The sequence below is a fragment of the Echinops telfairi genome, unplaced genomic scaffold, assembly GCF_000313985.2.
Source record: "Echinops telfairi isolate 266 unplaced genomic scaffold, ASM31398v2 ScPeMD7_18;HRSCAF=68, whole genome shotgun sequence".
Classification (NCBI taxonomy): Eukaryota; Metazoa; Chordata; class Mammalia; order Afrosoricida; family Tenrecidae; genus Echinops; species Echinops telfairi.
In genome coordinates this window covers 49,206,814-49,223,076 of record NW_022103915.1, presented here as the reverse complement: position 1 = coordinate 49,223,076, position 16,263 = coordinate 49,206,814, and positions in this window count along the sequence as shown.

Here is a 16,263-nt window from a genome sequence, read left to right as displayed (position 1 = left end):
TGAGCCCCTAATAAAATGATAAAAAGGGTGTACAAGAATATATGTAATGATTTTTTTTCCTATGTAATGGGTCCATCTCCTGAGAAATCAGAACAAAGATCATGAAGGGAGATGGTATCACATTTCACCTTACTAACTTCTAAATAGCATGTATTTAGAATATGATTCAATATTTCAAGGAATAAAATAGCAAAACTTTGTTTTTAAGAGGACAGTAAAGATAAAATTATCCTCTCTTTATACAACCCATCCTTTAAAAAGCAGAAAGCAAAAAAGACCTCACTACCACTGAGTCGATTTGAGCTTATAGTGACTATAGAACAGAGTAGTAAAACTGCCCCTGTGGGTTCTGAAATTATAAATCTTTGTGGGAGTAGAAAGCCTCACCTTTCTCCTATGGACCCACTAGTGGATTTGAACCACCACCTTGCAGTTAGAAACCCAATGCACAACCCACTATGCCACCGTAGTACCGAGGACCAATCCTTAGGAAAATAAAATACAAACTCATTAGGAAGATTGCTCAAACTTCCTTACAGAGATTGACCCATGAGAAGAGCAAATACTTAGTCTTATCTTAGCAGGAAGAATGCTGTTGTCGTGGTTGTGGTGTGGTTAGGTGCCACCGTGTCGGTGCTGACCCATAGATGCCCTATGTACAACAGAACCAAACACCGCATGGTCCTCCACCATCCTTACAATTGTTCTTGTGCCTGCGCCCATGGCTGCAGCCGTTGTGCCAATCCCATATCCTTGAGGGCCTTCCTCTTTTACACTGCCACCCCACTTTACCAAGCATGATGGCCTTCTCTAGAGACTGGTCTTTCTAGACAACCTGTCCAAAGCATGTGAGACAAAGTGCTCCCAGCGTTTTCTCTAAGGCAGTGGTTCTCAACCTTCCTAATGCTGCAACCCTTTAATATAGTTCCTCATGTGTGGTGACCCGCCAACCATAAAATTATTTTTGTTGCTACTTCATAACTGTCAGTTTGCTACTGTTTTGAATCAGGCAACCCCACAGGTTGAGAACTCCTGCTCTAAGGAGTAATCTGGCAATATTTCTTCCAAGACGAACTGGTTTGTCCTTTCAGCAGTCCATGGCACATTCAATACTCTCCTCCAGCAGGACAATTCAAATGCATCTGTTCTTCGGTCTTCCTCATTTCGTGTCCAACATTCAATGTTTCACATGCAGATGGGACAATGGAAAATGCCCTGGCTTGGGTCAATCACACTTCAATTCTAAAAGTAACATCCTTGCTTTTCAATACTGTAAAGGGGTCTCATGCAGCAGATCTACCCAAGGCAAGACATCTTTTGATCACTTAAAACAAAGCAAACCATTTTATTGGAAGTTAATACAAATATCATATCATTCCACAGTTCAATCCCATCAAGCAGTGTTGTACAATTGCTGCCACCATCTGTTTCAAAACATTCCTTTCCTTCCTGAACTCCTTGACATCAGCTCCCTTTTACCAATCCCACCCCCACCCCCACTGTACCCACCAGGAACATTTATTCTACTTGCTGTCCCTATAAGTTCATAAATTCTGGGTTTCATATAGTGAAAACTGAAAAACATATAACAAAAATTCAAGAGGATCACCATCAATGACCAAACACTTCTGAGAGAAACCCCAAATATGAACAAATAAACAAACAAAAAAATGTTGAAAACCAGATTAGGCCTAACATGCATCAGAGGCGGGATCAACTGACAAGGTTTTAACCATTCAAGTCAGATTTCTCACTTTGATCTCCAGTCTTCTCTCCAGTGCACTATGCTTGGGGACCAGTTTCTTCTCACCCCTCTATTAAGGAGAGAGGGAACTCACCAGGGGCTTATTTCCTATGGAGACCCACAAATATATCTTGGGCTCCCACTGTCACCCATAGGCTTCTGCAAAACCAAATAGTCACAATTTCAGCTCTGATACTATTCCCTCCTTTGGCTTTGGATGATATGAGTTACCATCCTTCGGTCACTGATGTTGGTGTGCTGCTTCCATGTGCACTTAGTTGACAGCTCACTTAGACGGCTGATTGTTTTGGAACAAACCTTTAAGACGCCAGTTGCTATCTTATCTAATAGACAGGCACCATCTAATTTCTTCACCACACTTGGCTCTAGCACCCACAGCTTCTGTGTTCCCTTCCTGAAGGCGAGTATAGAGCAGGGCCATGATGTAAGAATTGTTCTTAAGTTGGAGCTAGGATTGAGTGAGATCCCAAAGCCCACTCCCGAATCCATGGTTTTTGTTTTGTTTTTAATCTGCCTTTGATTCCCTTTCAAAACCTCCTTGTTAATTTATGGTAGGGAATCTTACTATCATCTCCCTGGGGCATAAAAATCTTCTGTTAACATTGTCTTTGATTAGGCCCTGGTACTACTTTTTTTAAAGCACTGTTGAGAGAGGGATACTGGGCCAACATTAGCTAACTCCATATTACAGTACCTAAATTGTTCATTTGTACATAATCAATCCTTTTGTTGCTTGACGCTATTTACACAAACAATGGGAGTTCATTGTCAGGGGAAACTTACAATAACATTCCCTGTGAAAGTCAGTCACAGGTTTGCCAGAATAATATATATTTTAGCACAACATATAGGCCTACCAACAGTTGAACAATCTTGGTACGGCTGTCTTCTGCTTCCTCAGACATCATGCATTTTCTTCAATCCTCAGGTTACAAGTGCGTCTGAGCTAGAGCCCAGTTCTTCCAGTGGATTTTCTGCATCGGATCTCACGGATGCAGCCTCTAGAGCAGCGGTTCTCAACCTGTGGGTCACGACCCCATTGAAGGTCAAACGACCCTTTCACGGGGGTCGCCTGATTCATGATAATAGCAAAATTACATTTATGAAGTAGCAATGAAAATAATTTTATGGTTGGGGGTCACCACAACAAAAGGAACTGTATTACAGGATCATGGCATTAGGAATTTGAGAACCACGCTCTAGAACAGGGGTCCTCAAACTACGGCCCACGGGCCACATGCGGCCCGCCGAGGACATTTATCCGGCCCGCTGGGTGTTTTTGCCCCATTTGTTTTCTACTTCAAAATACAATGTGTGCAGTGTGCATAGGAATTTGTTCATAGTTGTTTTGTTTTTTTTACTATAGTCCGGCCTTCCAATGGTCTGAGGGACAATGAACTGGCCCCGTTTAAAAAGTTTGAGGACCCCTGCTCTGGAGCATGCTGTGTGCCCCAAAGATCCATGATGCAGTGGCCCAGTGTGCCAGCCTGGGTCCCCAGGACGTGCCCAGAAACCCCGGGCAATGTGGCCCATTAGGTGCATACCACCAGGGACACTCTCCCTAGAGTCCCCCAAAGCATTTTTCATCATTCTTCTCCACACCTAAAGGTCGGTCCTCCCTATTGTGCTCCCCTTTTCCCTCCTGACTTGACTTTCCCATCAGAATCCCTCTTTGATCGGATAGGGCTGTCCACCGATCGGGGGACCTCGTCATAACTCTGCATGGCAGCTACTCAGTAGACAACATTCCCTTCCCTTCCCTTAACCATCTGATCCCGGCTGACATGAGGCACCCACTGACCAAGTGACCCTCAAGATACACACGGAGAGAAGATGGCACATGGTTCATTGTGTTTTCATTCTTCTCACGGCTGTCCATGGTTTGTTATGACCCACACAGGTGAGTGCCTTTGCATAGACGATAGAACACAAAGAAACATCTTTCTGGTGTTCTCTGCTTTCAGCCAAGCTCCGTCTGACCTCAACAATGGTATCCCTTCCTCCATGTCCTTTTCCGGATCCAGCCTGACCTTCTTAGACAGAATGAGAACTAGGTATTTAGGGCGTTCAAATGGGGAAAAATAATCGTCATTAACAGAAGGATACTCATTAGGAAATGAGAAATTAATTTGGTAACATGAGCTCGTTGATCAGTATTGTTGTTACATGATGGATCTGACTTCTAGGCAATGAAACAGAGTTGTGGAGGGTCCACCTCCTTTGCGCCGACCCTCTACTAGAGTAAGGAGTGTGCCCTTTTCCAGCAATGGGTCCCTCCGATGATGCTCAAAGTACCTGAGATGAAGTCTCGCCATCCTTGTTTAAGAGATGGTCTTCCTTCCATGTTGATTGTACTTCCTCCAAGACATCTTCTGGACGGTGCTAGCCGGGACTGTGGAGGTTTGGCTTTCTGAATTATGCTGTGCTGGCACAGAGCATCAATCCGATCAAGGGTAACACAGCCACATGTTCTTTACCAAGTTTCGTTTTTTGAATTGATTTGTGGGGTGCCCTAAATCTTGGCATCCTAGCAGGGGTCATATTACCTGAGTCTAAAGGTAGTATAGATTTTAGATGTCCTTCCTCTCAATCCCCAACGCCCCTACCTTAGTCCTGGTTCTTGCTATCGGATGCCTTGGTATTGAAGTAGCCCTAAACCCCACTTCCTAGATTTCTATACACCCAGCCCATCTGAATTACTTATAAGATGAAATTTTCAGATATTCTGTGTTTTACCATTTGCCTTAGAACTTATAGTGGCTGCCTACTATTTATTGGATCAAGCCTCAATGCCTAGACCTATTATTAAAGGATCTCTATTATATTGCATAACGATCTTTGGTGACCCAGTGGTTAAAGTGTTTAACTGCTAACCAGAAGGTCAACAAGATGAGCCCACCAGTCACCCCTCAGGCGAAAGATGAGGCGGTCTGTTTCCATAAACCTTTACAGCTTTGGAAACCCAACGGAGAATTTCTCCTCTCGGTTCAACACTACAGGATGGAATTGACTTGATGGTGAGGAGTTTGTTTGGCCTGGTGGCACAGTGGTGAAGCACGCCCTGTGAATTGAAAGGTTGGTGGCTCAAAGTCATTTGAGGTGGTCCCATGGCTGGTAAATGGTGGAACTGCTATTGATGGCACCGTGGTTGAAGCACTGGACTGTCGCGAGAAAGTCAGCGGCAGTTCAAACCCACCAGAGGTTCCGAGAGAGAAAGGTGTGGCAGTCAGCTTCGGTGCCGATTGGAGCCTCAAAGCCCAATGGAGAAGGACTGCCCTTCCTCCAAGACAAATGTGTTCATTCCTGCGGCAATCTATGGTCTATTCAACATTCTACCAAAGCCCCTGGCCGTCCATTCCGAACCTATCAGAGAGAGTAGAACTTCCCATGTTTTGAGCCGGAAGCCCTTGGGATAAAATGCAACTAGCTTCAGGCATCTGTGTCCTGTGTCCTGAAGGTCTGTCTGTTGTACTTCCACCTACAGGTTGGAACTAGACTCCGCTTTGAAGTCCTGCAAGGTTTGACCTGTGGGTGCAAGAAAAGACAGCGTACAAAGTTTGTACTCTCGGCTAAAGGTAATAGATTCCCGAAGAATAAAATACTTCCACGTAATGTTGAGCACCCATTTCCTTGCCGGTCTTGGTGTCCTCATGCATGGGTTCAGAGTTCTCAAGAATCAGCGGATGTTGAAAACAGTTGTGAAAGAGCTTGGCGTTAAACGAGTGGCAACCTAGCAGGGAAGCAACAAAATCCACATGGAAGAGGCACACCAGCCTGTGTGATCATGAGGTGCCGAAGGGAAGCGGTATCGGAAGTTCAAAATGCACGCATCCAAATTGGTATGAAGGGGACTGGATGCAGTGGAGACCCAAAGTCCACCAGCAAGACAGGTGGACAGTCCCTCTTCGAAGGGCCTCATGGAATGAAGGATAAATCCAGGGTGCAGCATGACACTGATGAACCACCGAACTCTCTTCTAGTTCTTTAAGATTTCCTCCCCTTACTACTATAGCCCCACTGGTCATGTTAGACTTGTTTAAGTTCATTTGTTCACTTAAGATCACTCAGTCCATGGTAGTCAAGATAGATGACCCCTCAGAGACACTGACAGGAGTGAGGGTTCCCTGAGGGCACAGGAAGTGAGGGTGGGGGGGCAGAGGGGTGGGGTTGCAGGAAGGAGTGTGTGTGGGGAGTTGATAGCATTGGTGATTGTCTAACCCCACAACAGAACTGTATGGGAAGGGAAGGGATATCTCGGAATGATAAGATATGTCAATAAAAATATTATTTTTTAAAAAACCTTGTGTATGGAAGCTGAGGAATACTTAACAGTCTTTTAAAATTCATAGCACTCTAAAATTGGAGAAGCTGAACACGACATATAGGTGAAAGGTTTTCCCCCCACACATTTGCACCAGTATGGGCATTATCAGTATTGACAAACGCTTCAGTTTTACAAAACTAGTTTTCATTTTTTTCAAGTAAATAAAAATGTTAACTTCAAACAGATGGTTTTGAATTTCTCAAAATTATTTTAAGTTGTCAATATTTACCTTTATTTAATTCACTTTTCTTTCTGAGCATATATTCGCATCTCACTGCCTGTGGCATAGCGGTTGCACCCTGGGCTGCTTACTGCAGGGTCAGCAGCTCAAAGCCACCAGCAGAAGAGAGATGAGGCAGTCTACTCCTCTAACAAGTCCTAAAAACCCAAAGGGCAGTCCTACTCTAAGAAGGAAGTCTATTTCTCACTGCCATCGGTCAAATCCAGCCCACAGCGACTGCAGAGGACAGAGTCGCCAGGAGTTGGACTTCCCTGGGAGGCAGTGAGAAATAGATTTCCTTCTTAATCCTTTCCATCATTGTAGATAAAACACAAATGTGTGAAAATCTTGATTATAACAACACAATTGGTGATTCTGCTTACAAGTAGACAAGAAAGTGCATCCGATGCACACATAATAGTCAAATATGAAATATCTTACCACTCCTCACCAGCCCAACAATAAAATACCCAGGCACATGTGCAGTTATAATTAAATTCAGTTCTTGACATTTTTCCAACTTGCAGTCATATGAGGCCAAGCCCCAAAACATTCGTGCATGCACAGGTTTATTCTGAACAAAATGTGTTTAAAGCGTCTCTGCAGTTAGTGGATGGCCGCAGACAATTTCTCTCAGTGACACACTTCTCGTGGTCTCATTAGGTTCCCAAACCAAAAAAAACACAAAAAAACGTTCAAAGGTATCTTTCGAAGGATTCGCTAGGTCAGTTAAATTCAAGGCAGAGGAGCCCGTTTAGAAGGCTTTAGTGACTGCTCTGTGGGGATTCCAAAGGTATACTAATGGTAGGTTGTCAAGAAGATCATGGGGACTCACGGGAAGCCGTTTGAAGAAAAGGAAAATTGCATGGGTGAGAAAAAGGCTGGGGAAGTTGTGCAGAGGAGCTTTTAATCACCACAATGCATCTCTCTGCTCATTTTTGAAGGGTTGTCCAACAAGAAATCATTGACAAACCTTACCCCCTTCAGCCCACAATCTCTTGTCCCTTCAGAAATGTTTGTGGCCCAAATGCAGAGCACTGAAAAGGAATATGATTTCATTTTAGCCCGGGAGTCCTAGTTCTGCATTTGTGAATAAAATGATTGAAAGTCCTGCCCTATCTCTGGCCCTCGCTGAGCAAATAGTGCGCAGCCACTTCGATTCTTAATCTGTACAAATCAACAATCCATGCACTTTTGTCTAAAACCCCATCCTACACGTGTATAATTTTCCTCAACAGTATTTTAAATGCTCTGCCATTGGTGAAATTAATAATGCTATCAATATAATTACCATAGACCCTATGGGGGTGAGTTAAAATGTCCCTCAATAAATGATAAGGATGTCCCCAGAGTGAAGCAAGGACATACAGACACCACTCTGACCCATTTCAAATTCGTTCCAGTTTTCAACATTTTCTGCTTTCTGTTCTATGGAGCTTTTTTCCTCTGCTTCATTTTGTTACTATTGTTGGGGTAGTTTTTGTTTTGTTTTTTGGCATATTTTTCTGAATATGACGTACAGGATAAGTAAACCGATAGACATAGTAACTGGATTAATAGTTTCTTAGGGTTATGACAGGGAAGTAGAGGGGAATGAGGAACTAATGAGTACTAGAAAGAAGAAAATGTTCTAAAATTGATTGTGATGATTGCATGACTCCTTTTAATATAATTAAACCACTGAATTTCATGATATGTGAATTATATTTTAATAAAACTACTAAAATGAAATAAAAATAAAGGGGAAATATAAATAAGTATAGGAACATGATTTGAATCCCTTGAAGATGCACAAACTTCTGTTTTAATATGGTATAAATCAAAATGCACACTTAAAAACCTATAAATTCAGAATCCACGCCATTCATCAGCAATAAGAATAGGATGACTTTGGTACATGATCTTGGCATTTCTAAGCCGCACGCCTGAGCCATTGCTGCCAGGAAACCAGTTGTGTAACAATCCTCAATGGACCATGTCAGGATGAACAGATGCTCTGCTGGGCAGAGTCAGATTTAGGTACCATTTCTATTCTACATGATTGCAGAGTGAATCTTTTACTGAGGTTTACTAAAACATAGACATTATTTAAGAATATCCAAATCACTCCATGGGGTTGTTAGAAGCAAAGTATATCAATAAAAAACGTTACTGTCCTCTGAAAATTACTTCTTTTTTTTTCTTAAGTAGCCCCGACAGCTGAGAATGAAGGTGTGCCTGACCCGAGCCATGGGATTTTTCAATTGCCTCGTACGCATAAGAAAGCTGGACACTGAATAAGGAAGAACCGATGCATTTGAACTGTGATGCTGGAGAAGACTATTGAAAGAGCCATGGACTGCCGAAAGGAGAGTTGTACGAGCCCCCAATAAAATGATTTTTTTTTAAATGAACAAATCTTTCTTAGATGAAGTACAGCCAGAATACTCCTTAGAAGCCAGGATGGTACGCCTTTCCCTCACATACTTTGGACATGTTCTCAGCAGAGACTCATCCCTGGAGAAGTCCGTCATGCTTGGTAAAGCAGAAGGGCAGGAAAGAGGAGGAAGACCCTGGACAAGACGAATCTCCGCCGCGGCTGCAACAATGAGCGTAAACATGGACATGATTGTGAGGATGGCGCAGGACCACGTGGTGGTCTGTTGTGTTGTGCACGGGCCACAGTGGGTGGGAGCCCACTGGAAGGCGCCTACCAACAACATCAGCTCAGCATTGGCTTACACGACGTGGCACTCAGTAACCTCGTCTGCATGTTCCTTACATTTTGTGTCAAAGCGACATCCTTCTCTTAGGTCCATGACATTTTAGAAAATGGGGCCAACCACCCTTATACTGGCCCCATGTCTATGGCTTGACTGGTCATTCCCCCTTCTCATCACATTTGACAACCCCAGAGATCATGGCCATGGTGCTGATGACCAAGACTTGGTGATGTGAATGATTTCCATCCCCTCCACAGGAAGGTCTGGCTAAGGTCCCACCGTGCTGAGTGGAGAAAGAACAACGTCTCAGCCAGGTGGCGCGTGGAAAGCTGCCCTACCTAAACAGACAGGCGAGTTGTCCCCCATTCTCAGGCCCCTCCCACTCAACTCACACTCGGGCTTTAAGAATCTTCCTGAAGCAAAGCGATGATTTCTATCAGTTGAACTCATGCAGGGCAATCTTTTCATACTTTTAGCCTTTCAGTGACTCTCTTATTCCTGGGGTTAAGATAGAACATCCCATCTCCTATCCACAATCAATCTTTCTTTTTGTAAAGTTCAGTACAAGTCAAGAAATCACATCTGGAACAAAAATGTATTAATATGAGCGTTCCCAGTCTTGATCCCCAACTCTCCCATCTAATCACACATACCTATCACCACTCACCAGCTGAAAGAATGCTGATCACCTGTCTGAACCAAGGATTGTAAATAATGAAATCCAAATCCGTCAGAGGGCATGGTATCAGAGCTTAAATTGTGAACACCGGTTTACGGAAGGCGATGGATGACGGCAGAAGCCCTAAATCATTTGCAAGGTCTTCACATGGACTAAGTAGTGTCAGGTGAATCCCCTCTGACCATAATCCTGGGATGTAAATAGCCTTGTTATCGCACAGAGAAGGAACCCTGATGGCGTAGGGACAATGTGCTGAGCTGCTAACTGCAAGGCCGAGTTTTAGGAGTGCGAAACCCCCAGCAGCTCTATGGGAGAAAGATGGGGTTTTCTACTCCTACAACTAGTCACAGTCTCAGAAACTCACAGCGGCAGTTCTCCCCGGTCCTACAGGGTTGCTGTGCGTCCACGTTGACTTGATCGGACAGGGAGCACTGTAAAGTCAATTGTGGCGGATCTCATTAGGTTAGAATATAATACCTTATCATTTAATCTCCCTTTTGTCCCACCTAAGGTTACTTCAGTTTGCAATGTTTTCTTTTTGACTGAAGTTTTTCTACATTTTGTTTAGTTGTTGCTGATTTTTCTGTTTGCTGGCTTGCTTTCTGCTTGTGTTTTATGTGATTTTCTGTATATTAAATCCAGTACAGGTAGATCTATAGAGAGAGTAACCGGATAGATAATTGCCTCAGAGCATGGCAGGGGAGGAGCTAAACAAAACACCATGAGTACCAGAAGAAAATGTGAAATTGATTGTGGTGATGATTACACTCATCTTAATATGCTTGAATGATTCAATTGTGTGATATATAACATATGCCAGTAAAACTATGTGTTAAAACGAGAATGCAGTTGCTGTTATGTGAGTCTCTGGAATTGCTTAAGTGTATGGGAGGAGTAGAGGAAAGGAGGAGGGATTTTTTTGTCCCACGGGGTGTGAAACATACCCCTAAAATGTTCTTTAGGTGATAGAGGTAAGAATTTGAGTTCCCTTAATTTCTTGTGGTTCCTGGACTTCCTGGAGCAGAATTCCTCTCAGACTCCGGACTCTCAAAACAAAGCAAATCACTGCCAGCAAGTCCACACCGACTCACGGCGACCGTGGCGGGCAGGGTAGAACTGGCCCCGTGAGTTTGCAAGGCCATAACTCTGTATGGGAGGAGGACGCCGCATGATCATATAAGCCTTCGGCTCGAAAGAATAAAGGCTTCCCACGCTGAGGGAAGAGCTGGGATTAAGGCACAGAGCTCTGTTCAGGCAACAGTGAAAATGCTAGTTCCGTGGTTTCCATCATCTCATGGTTTTCAGAACTCATTTCCCATGGACGTGTTTCTCTCCCCACCGAGGCATCGGTCTTCCAGAGAGCCTCGCGCGTTCACCGCGTCACCTTCCTGAGAGAAAAGACAGTGCCTCCACGTGACCCCTTTTCCTACCTGAACAACACCTGATAGGGGGTGGTTTGCTTTCTCAGTCTAGTAGGGGATGCACAGATATTCTGGACCAGAGATCATTTGTATGCACTTTCCTGGTGTACGTTTTAGTTCCACAATAAAAAGGTTTAAAAACTTCGATTTTTACTGATCCCTGAAACCCAAATGGGAAAAATGAGAACATGTATTTTTTTTTTCTTTTTTGTAAACTCGGAGTTGAAAATTAGCTTCTACATTTTGTAACCTTCCGGCTTTCTCATTTTCCAGTACACAGTTGAGAACTCTCAGAGAAAGAGAGGCTCACACTCCAAAACTACGCTTCACAGATTTGGGAAGGAGGGGAACCTGGAAGGTACTTTAGCAAATCATACCCAGCCTGCTGGGCTCCTCTGGCCATTGAGAGAGACAAAGAAAGAAAAGAGAGATGAGAAAAAGACAGAGAGACGTAGGTAGATATTTATGTATTTGTGTGGTGACCTATCCAACACGAGGAGCCCTGGGGTGACAGTTTGGCCTACTGGCTTCCAGGTCAGCAGGAGAAAGCCAGGACTCCCGAATCCTGTAAAGAGAGACAGCCCCAGAAACCCACAGGGGGCAGTTCTACCCTCTCCCAGAGGGTGCCTAGGCGTCGCCATCATTTCAAAGATAGGCAGTGAGTTTATTTATCTATAACATGACACAGATGTGTTTATAACTCTGCCATGTTTATTGTTTTGCTTTTTGAAGTGTGGATTTCTATCAGCCAGAGAGTTGAAAATGAGCTTCCAAATCAAGGAGCCTAACCCTGAATCAGAACCCAGGAAATTCTTTAAGACTCACTTTCCCTAAGACTAGTCCCACTCTGAAAACAGCTACTCTTTAAGTTTGTCAGAATGTGGATAAAATCCTTTTGGGTCTGCAGAGAGAGAGCCGCAATTTTAATCAACTCTTCTCTAACTCGTAGAATCCCCTGTGGTGTTGGGTCCCTTTGGACACGGGGAGGCCCCAGTGTGGCACCTCACTGTTGTCCCCATCACCCTCTGCTGGAGGCACTGCCCTGGGTGGAAGCTACTCCCCAGAGCCTGTGGATAGCTCCTGGCAAAGCTAGCTGAGCAAGTCACGCGTGAGTAGTCCCCTTGCTAATGTTTTGGCATGTCAGGATTATGCACTGCTAAGTCTTTGTCAGGAACGGCCCTGTTGCCAATACTCGTTGTTCATGCCTGTTGTTATTAATTTCTTTTCTTCCCCTCTCCAATAGCAATCTTGCCCCATTATAAATGGCAAAGAAAAAGAAGATGGCTTACCTTTGTGTTTGCCTGAAAGCGCCAAAGGAGCTGTGGTCCGGCAGAAGGAGGAGAACGGGGAGCCGGCAGCTTCCCCGCAGGAAGAGGAGCCTTGGCATGAGTCGCTAAGGGTCGAGCCTTTGGAGTCCACCTTGGCTGCACATGAGAATCACCTGGGGAGATTGTAAAAGATTGACAGCTGGACCCCTCCCCTCAGTTTTCATGTGTCTGGGATGAGACCCAGGGGGTCCCAGTGGTGTCGAGGCCAAGCACTGAGCTGCTCACCACAAGGTCAGTGGTTTGAAAACACCAGTTGCACCATGGGAGAAAGATGAAGCTATCCAAAGTCTGAGAAGCCCAAAGCTGCTGTGAGTGGGACCTGACTCATGGTAGTGAGCTCGTTTGGGATGAGGCCTTTAAGTTCACCAGGTGAAGCTGAGGTGAAGTCAAGGTTAACCAAGGCTGCTCTAGACTCCTCCCACTACAGTAACAACTGGCCCGCCGGGGCTCATTGCCTTCTACCCCCCTGGCCATTCGGATTGGGTGACGGTAGAGCACCCAGGACCTGCAAATCCATACTGTCCTGCCCTCTCTGGCGTCACTGAAAGATTGTTGCCTCTAAGTCCAAAGACCCAGGTTCGAATCCAGACTCGTATGTTTCATAATTCAATAAATTAGAGCAAGTTATGGGGTCTCTCTGAGGCTGCTGAAAAATCCGCCACTCTTATGAAAACATCTCAGTCCACTTCAGAAACTGTAATGCATAGTAACTCAGTCAATCTCTGCGGCTTTGGCTTCTGTTTTTACAGCTGGGGTAATAATGTAATTGCCAGAATGTTTTGCTACGAAATCTAACACTGTCAGTAGTTTCTTGTTTGTTTGTTTGGGTTGCTGTTGTTGTTTTTAATCAGATCCATTAAAAGCACACCATGATTCCTCTGCCACCCTTTCTCCCTCCCCCATGTCCGTTCAAACACACAGTTGGAAAAACCGGTTCAAGAAGACCCGCAGTCTGGGAACACACACATGTTAGGGGCGCCGCAGGATTTGAAAGACGGACTGGTTCTGCTCACCCAATCCCAGCTCTGAAAACATTCCGATTTGGGGTCTCCGGCCATCTCCATCTCCTCTGCGATCTCCTCCATCGAGAAAATAGAAAAATCCCACCAGAGATTAGTTCTCGCCTGCATGGCACTTTAAAGATTAAAATGCACTACATAAAAAAGCAAAGCATTAACCATAGGGAGGGATCAGGAAATCACCCAGGGAGAGGTCATGACAAGCGAACAAGCCAGAAGGGGAGGCCCTACGGAAAAGGAGCTGCACGGTGGCTGCAAACCCCAGCGTCCGAGCTGGCTCCCCAGAGTGTCCGTAGGTTGCCTGATTGAGACTTAACACAAATCACCTTTCCAGACAAAGCTGCTGCATGTAGGAAGGGCAAGCCCATCTTTCAAATTAGAAAAATCTAAGCTGATTCTTAGGTGAACATCGGTGTGTGTGTGTGTGTGTGTGTGTGTGTGTGTGTGTGTGTCCTTCATCCTCACATTCAGAGAGATCACAATGAACAGTATTTTAAAGCATGCATGCATCTGGCTGGAGAGCCACCTGTGACAAGGTAGGTCTTTTCTCTGCAGCCAAGGACTGAAATACACTATTTGGTACCAAGACCGACCCTCATCCCTTACACCTGCCCCTGAAAGATCCCCGACTTCTCCAGAGGCAGCTGACTCAGGTGCATGCTACACCAGGTCTGCATGGTCCAGGAAAATGCCAACTCGGTGAGGAGAATGCACTTCACTTAACAAGCGTGTGCTTCCTGAAATACCTTCATTTGGGAGAGCAAAATTCCACGTTTCTATTAAGGTCCAAGAGTTCCATCTCACTCAAGAAACGTTCACTTCCGCCGTCTTCACTGGAATAAACTCTTTTGCAGGCTTGCACAACACAAACAAATCAAAGCAAAACCAGGGCAGGTGGGACATAATGCAATGAATGTTTGACTACCATTATCTGCCCGATCCCCATTCTTCCAGAAAGAGCAGGTGGAAAAGGGGGATTCATGGACAGGAAGTGGGAACAGGGCAAACAAGAGCCCAGTCCACATCCCCATCACGCTAGCTCCAGCCAAGGACATGAGTATCCACAATGAAGGCGATTCCTGGGAGGCCCACTGACCCACACACAGGCTCAGAACCGTTCTAGGCCTTGAAGCTGAGCGAACAAAGGACACTAGGTGGCGCCAAATTTCAGTCTGGACCAGGTCTGAGTCTGATTCCTTAGCACTCCCAGATGGCCTGCTGGACAACCTCACTCTTGTAATTTTATTAATCCTGCATTACAGACCGCAGGTTTTAAACAAATGGCTATTTGGATTTTTTTATACCCTTCATCATAAAAATTTTTACTCTATTTCTTTATCCATTTACTCCCTTTCATACAGCTCTATTTTAAGCTTGTGTGTTTCAAGCCGAAACCACCTTGCAAGCTCACCCGGGGGAGAGAATCGCATTTTCTGTGACAATTGCCGGCCCCACAGGGAGCAGGGCAGATACTGTCAACACTGCTGTTTGCACTACATTGTCGACGACGCTTTGCTTACACTGTGGATAACCTCCACAAAGGCTTCTTTAACCACCTAGAAATAAACTTCTTTTTCCACCACAGACCCTTAAGGAGATCAAGTGGAACTGTGGGTTAGGCACAGGACTGCTAACTACAAGGCTGGTGGTTCAAACCCACCAGCTGCTCTGTGGGGGAAAGATAAGGCTGTCTGCTTCCGTCTCGGGTCGCTGTGAGTGGGAACCCACTAGATAGCTGGGGGGTGACTTTGGTTTATGAGCCAGAATCAACATGACAGCAGCAGGTTTGGGATTTGGGTGTTTGTTGTTTGCTGAGTGACAATCAACTCGGAGGCAGGGACTGGTGGGCTTGCCATAGACACTTGGCCCCAAAAACATACTCTCATGGGAGGAGACTCTGACACTTGGTGCTCTCATTCATCAGTTACAAACGGTAGTTCATTTCTTTACCATAGAAGGTAACTAAAGAGGAAAATGCCTTTACATAAAATATCTCTATGGGAAATACATAGGAAATAGGCCTTCGCTGGTCTCCCTCGACCCATAATCGAGAGAGGGGAGGAAAGCGGTCACTAAACAGAGTGCATTGAGAGATGAGTGTTGAAGATCAAAGGGATCAACCTGACGTGAACGGTTAACACCTGTCAGTGGATCCCCCCCTCTGGGGCATGCTGGGTCGGATCTAGTTTTCAAATTTTTCTCTATTTTTTTTTTGTGAGTTCATATTGAGATTTATCTCAGATGTGCTACGTCATTGGGGGTCCCCTTCTTGAATTTATATGACGTTTTCCTGTTTTTCAGTATGTGAGATCTAGAGCTGCTGAATCGACAGAGGCAGCAAGTAGAATGAGGGCTTCGGGGCGTGGGGTGCAGAGGTGGTGGTGGGGAGGCAGGGGTAAAAAGGAGACAATTTCAAAGAGCCCAGGAAGGAAAAGAATATTTTGAAACTGATTGTGGAAGCAATTTTATAATACTGCTTGATGTGATTGAACTATAGAATGATATATGTAGTAACTCCCAATTAAAAAAATATCTCCGGGTTAAATATTAAGGTAGCAGATGGACATTGGGCCTCTACTCAAGTCCTCCCTCAACATAAGAACACGTTGTTCTAATAACCTGGCATTCTGTGATGCTCAGCCTTCCCGACATGATGGTTGCTGTGGACAAAGCAGGTGCATAAGCTAATGCGGTGAAGAAAGCTGATGGGGCCTGGCTATTAGAAGATATAGCATCTGGGGTTTTAAAGGCTTGAAGTTAAACAAGCAGCCATCTACCAGGGAATCAACCAAAGCCCACATGGAA